The 5,344-nt window shown below is 31.5% G+C and overlaps 1 long non-coding RNA gene across 1 annotated transcript; it reads left to right on the top strand.

Moving 5' to 3' along the window:
* Nucleotides 1-3,250: 3,250 nt before the first annotated feature.
* On the top strand, nt 3,251-5,029 carry LOC128283615 (uncharacterized). Its single transcript, XR_008274003.1, has 2 exons — nt 3,251-3,306; nt 4,780-5,029. It is a non-coding gene; the product is annotated as an uncharacterized LOC128283615 (long non-coding RNA).
* The last annotated feature ends 315 nt before the right edge of the window (nt 5,030-5,344 follow it).

A 5,344-nucleotide genomic window follows, 5' to 3' on the forward strand; every position in this document is an offset into this window, starting at 1 on the left:
TCGTATATTTTCGGATGAAATTCTTATCATATGAGAACGTTATCTATATATATTGATATATGAAAGCATTGTTGGGCTGTTCGGGTTACAATCAGCATTATTATATCTTTCTCGGTATTCTATTTCATTTTATTGGAAGAAAAGATCGACGATTAAATCGTGTGATGTTGGTATTCGCTCCTCTTGGTTGTTGATCCGCTTAGTACACATGAAGATTATATTGTTTCATTATCGTTGATTCCAAAGGCATATGAGTGATGCTTTACTCGGATTTCCTCTGAAACATCATTGAGATATCGTCATCCGATATGGGTGCTTTCTTAAAAAGATTAGTATAGTGATATATTCGAGAATTACAAGATCTCCGCTTTCTTATGATTCTATATGGTTATCTCGTGAAAAATATCTATTGAATGACTGTAACTATAATTCAATTTCTCTTATGTTCAAAATGTATTATTGATAATGGGGACATTATATATCTATACGGTTGAGATGTCAGCCTTATTATGGCACTATGATTTTAAATTATCGATGGTTGTGGCTTCAGATGGTTCAAAGCTTCGTTGATTAATAATTGAAAAGTTATTACTTGATAAATGAGATCGATTCGGTTGTCTAGTTTGATTAGATTAATTGCTTGAAGGATTAATCGAGTTACTTGCATCTGAATCTATCCACAGGGTGGAAATAAAGTTTGAATGTTCACGGATAAATAGATGAATATTTTGAATGCATGATTCATATTCTAGAAGATATGATACAGAATTATATCCATCAGAACAATTTTATTGAGAAATGTTTTTATAGATCGTGATTGGGAAGTCTGAATGATGTGATAATTATCAATAAAGTGGTAAACAGTTGAAGAAATTGTTAATTGAAGCGTCAGTTTTCAGGTGAAGAGTTATTCGACACAAGAATTAAAGATGGTTTGAACTGTTGAAAGATTATGAGTCAGCGATTGATTATCAATCTGGACAAATGATTATAGTCTTTGGGGTTCTGAGCGAGAATCTTTATGTGTTTTACGGCCGATAATCATGTGATTAATCTTATCAAATGATGAGTAGTTATTAGCTGAGCTAGAAACTAAATTGATGTTTAATTAGCAAATTTGTGAGGTTAAGAGGTGTGTCAGTGAATTACAAGTTAAAAAGGGTACAACATAAATTTATTTCTGATTTAGAATTTCATATTGGAACCTACAATTGTTCGTTATGTCGAGATAGAGTTCGTGTATTGAGAAATCCAGAGATTTTACAACAATTGTGACATCTAGCACAGTGGTAATTATCTGTCCGTACGGGGAGTACTAAAAGAGTGCTAGTTTTCATTGTTCAAATAGAGACACAAGGATTATATCGTGTTACTAAAATAAACTACTATGAGCTTTGGGTATGGAATTACTTTGTAACACTGTGTTCTAGAACTTGAAAGCAACCGAGAAAGACATTTATTGTTGGTTAAGTTTGCATATAATAATAATAGTTATGAGATGAATGTTAAGATAGCATTGTATGAGTGTGGTATGGTTGCAATTCTGAACTTCGTTGTATTGAATTGAATTTTTATAAAAAGAATTTCGGGTCGATGTGATTGGAAAGATCAAGGAAATGAAAGTAATTCATGACCGTCTAAAAACAAGATTTGATTTGCGTAAAATATATGTGGGCTTGAGGCGTAAAAGCATTGAATTTTCAATTAGAAAATTGAGTATTTGTAAAGGTATTATAGTGGGAATAGAATTTCTAGATTTAGCTATAAAGAGAAGTTGAGTTCGCAGTTCATCAGATTGAATGAGATTATTATCAAAACTTTAGAAGACCCGTAATGTGTTTTTTTATATATATGATGTGATGATACAAATAAGATCCTTTATCTATAGTATCTCTTACAGAACTAGAAACTCAGCTTGTTATGATGTATAGCAAAGAGCAGATCATAATCTTAGCTCATGAGATTGAAAAGTTGAGAAATCTGAGGCTAGGTGAGAAATTGTTGAGGTTGGTGAAAGAAAATCACTAATTTATTCTTTGGAAAGATTTTCAGGGACGAAAATCCCTAAGGGGTGAGAGTTGTAACAGCCCTTTTTTTTAGAGTTGATCGGAACAGTGGTTTCGGGACCACCAAATCCGAACGAGTAGGTTGGTAAATATTATATTTAATATTTACGAGTTAATTGTGATTTTAAAAATGTTTTTGATATTGTGATTTTTGTTTTATAAGCGATTTATTAAGTTTAAGTGGTATGACCCTAAGGTCAAGTGGGTTTAGAAAATGAGGTATCGGGACCTTGTTTCTATAAACCGAGTTGTAAATATTTTTATAAATATTTATGTAGTGGCAATAAGATGGTATTAAAGTTTCATTGAAAAATTTTATCGTTTCGATAGTTAATTAAACAAAAAGGACTAAATTGTGTAAAGTGCAAAAGTTATGTTCTATAACCTAAAGGTATTAAATAGATATAGAACTTAAAATTAGAAGTCCTTATTTGGTAATTAGCCCATTAAAGAGATAGTGGGATATGATGGCTTGGCATTTGGTGTAATAAATAAAGTGTATAAAGGTTAATATTGTAAATTGGTTAAAAATAATAATAAAATGAATATAATAAAAGAATCAAGGTGTCATTTTCGGGATCGTTGTTGCTTAATCTATCTAATGAGGGGACTATTTTGCAAAACCATTGAATAGTTTGATATTTTCCATTGATGAGTATAATAGGGCTTTGAAGTTTAATGGAAGAATATGAGTCCTTGTTGATAGTTAAACACTTTTTGTTAAGTGAATTTTTGTGAAATTGACAATTAAGGGCTAAATCGATAAATGTGAAAATTTTGTGGTTAAAATGTCAAATAAATGAAATGTGTGGGCTGCTAGAGACACTAGCGATATTCATCTATAGTAGAATTTTACTCAATTTCATGAATTTGCATTTTTATGATATAGGGACTAAATTGTAAAGAAGTTGAAATATTAGGGGCAAAATTATAATTTTGCCATAAAGTGAATTATGGACTGTTTTGATACCATGAACATTTGGCTAAGCTTAATTATGGTTAAAAATGGTTAATTTGCATGTTTTGAGCTCAGGGACTAAAATGAATAAAAGTAAAACTTTAGGGGTAATTTTGTAAAAATTACAAAAATGACCAAATTGTATGAAATGAGGTGTTTTAATGTCTAAATTAATATATTGAATGAAATTATTAATTTAGATCAAGATCGGGTGGTAAATCGAGAAAAATGAGAAAATTACCAAAATGCCCCTGAACTTTGGTATCTCTACAATTTAGCCAGGTAAGTTCGTATGCAACAAGCATTGTTAAATTGATGTTTCTAATGCTTTAATATTGTATAAATTGTATATACGTGAATATTTTAATGTCTGACGACATATCGACAAAATGTGGCACTTAGTATGCGGGGCAATCAAATATGGTACTCAGTGTACGAAATATTGAGAATGACACTTAGTGTGCGAGATATTGAGAATGACACTTAGTGTGCAAAATATCGAATGATTCAAAGGAAATTATAAATTGTGATTGAATGATTAAATAGAGCAAAGTGAACAGTATACATGCTATATTATATGAATTGTTTATGAGACGACTTTATAATGGTGATATTTGGGCTTTGAGCCTAGCAAGCTTTAAGCTGGTGAATGATATTATCGGGTTTAAAACCTAGCAGGCTAAATGCCGGTGATTTGATAAAAGTCTAAGACTATGAGACCTTGTGTTAAATCGGCAATTGAATTTGTTCAATGCATTAAGTTGGCCAGGTATATGATATATTCTTATGCATGTTAGATCGATTGGAATTGAATCATGAGTGTGAAATGAGAAGCATAGGTGAAAATGCCTATGTCATATATGTGAGTAAGGGCAAAACCATCGTAAATTATCGATAAGGGTGGACTATGTGGAATCATCTTATAATTGCTAATTTGAACGGTTGTGTGTAATCATTGAGCATGATGTATTGTATTGAGATTATGCTTGAGTGAAATTATAGATATGTGATGAAATTGATTAGTGATATACATGTTTAAATAATGTGAATGCAAATAATGTGTGAAAGAGTAAATTTGTAATAAATCTGCTTGGTATAGCATAGTAATGTGATTTTGGAAAATCACCATAAATTGTTGGAGTTGAGTTAGAAGATGAATAAATTATGTAATTAAAGCTTAATGAGTCTAGTTTCTTATAAAAGAAACCGTGTAAACAAAAGAATTGTTGATAATGAGATATTTGAAGTGGCGTGGGATAGAGTCAAATGACTTTGGGGTCCCCTATTCTGTTTTTAGAAAATCATTATAATTTGTACAAAAATGGTTATAAGATAAAATTTATATGCTTAGACTCCTTAATGAGTCTAGTTTCAAATGAAATCAAATAGAACATATTTTGAATTCTGTACAATGAGAAATTTGATTCGTAGTGAAGAGTGGTCAAATTAGTCAAACAGTGAAACAAGGGAAACTTTAAGAAAAATCTGGTATTGATTGGCCAAACCTAAAATTCTGAAAATTTTATGGATGGAAGATATATGAGTCTATTTTCAGGGAAAATTAACGGTAATTGATTTGGAGTTTTGTAGCTTCATTTATAAATAAATTAGTGACTATTGCTCAGGAAGACAACTTGTAGTGAATTTGTGATTATGTTGTAAACATTGATAAAACTTGTTAATGAGTTGCTTATTGTTTTCTTATGACTTACTTAGCGTAAAGCTTACTACCCTTTTCTTTCCCATATTCCCTAGGGTTGCCAGGTTAGATCGGGTTGGAGGCCGTCAGAGATATTATCACATTGTCAAGTCTACGCTATCGGCGTAAGTAAATCTTAGTGTTTCGAGTCTATGGCATGTATAGGGTTGTAAAGTTGAGTAAGTAAATGATACAAGACTAAGATATTGGTAAATATTTAATAATGCCTCATGAATATTTTGGGCCTTGTAAGCCCGATTAAAGGATAATATACGTGTGTATGAAAAGTTTAAAATTGATCAAAAATTTTACTATTCGGTTTTATATAAATGGATGAGTTTAAATCTGGTAGCACCTCGAACCCTGCTCCGGCGAGGGATACGGGCGAAGGGTGTTACAGTCGATCTACTGTGTGTGTGCAGTGTATGTACACACCTGGTAATAAAACGTGATGCGATCTCCCTAGCCACGAACCTACAATCAATGTCACTCAATGATTAATCACACATACTTATCGAATACTTTTACCAAAAGTCGAAATCTCAACTTAACCTTACCTGAAACGCCAAGCCTTAATAACTTTCCTTTGATCAATAATAACGAGTACTTCTCAGATCTGCA

The sequence above is a fragment of the Gossypium arboreum genome, chromosome 11 (assembly GCF_025698485.1).
Source record: "Gossypium arboreum isolate Shixiya-1 chromosome 11, ASM2569848v2, whole genome shotgun sequence".
Classification (NCBI taxonomy): Eukaryota; Viridiplantae; Streptophyta; class Magnoliopsida; order Malvales; family Malvaceae; genus Gossypium; species Gossypium arboreum.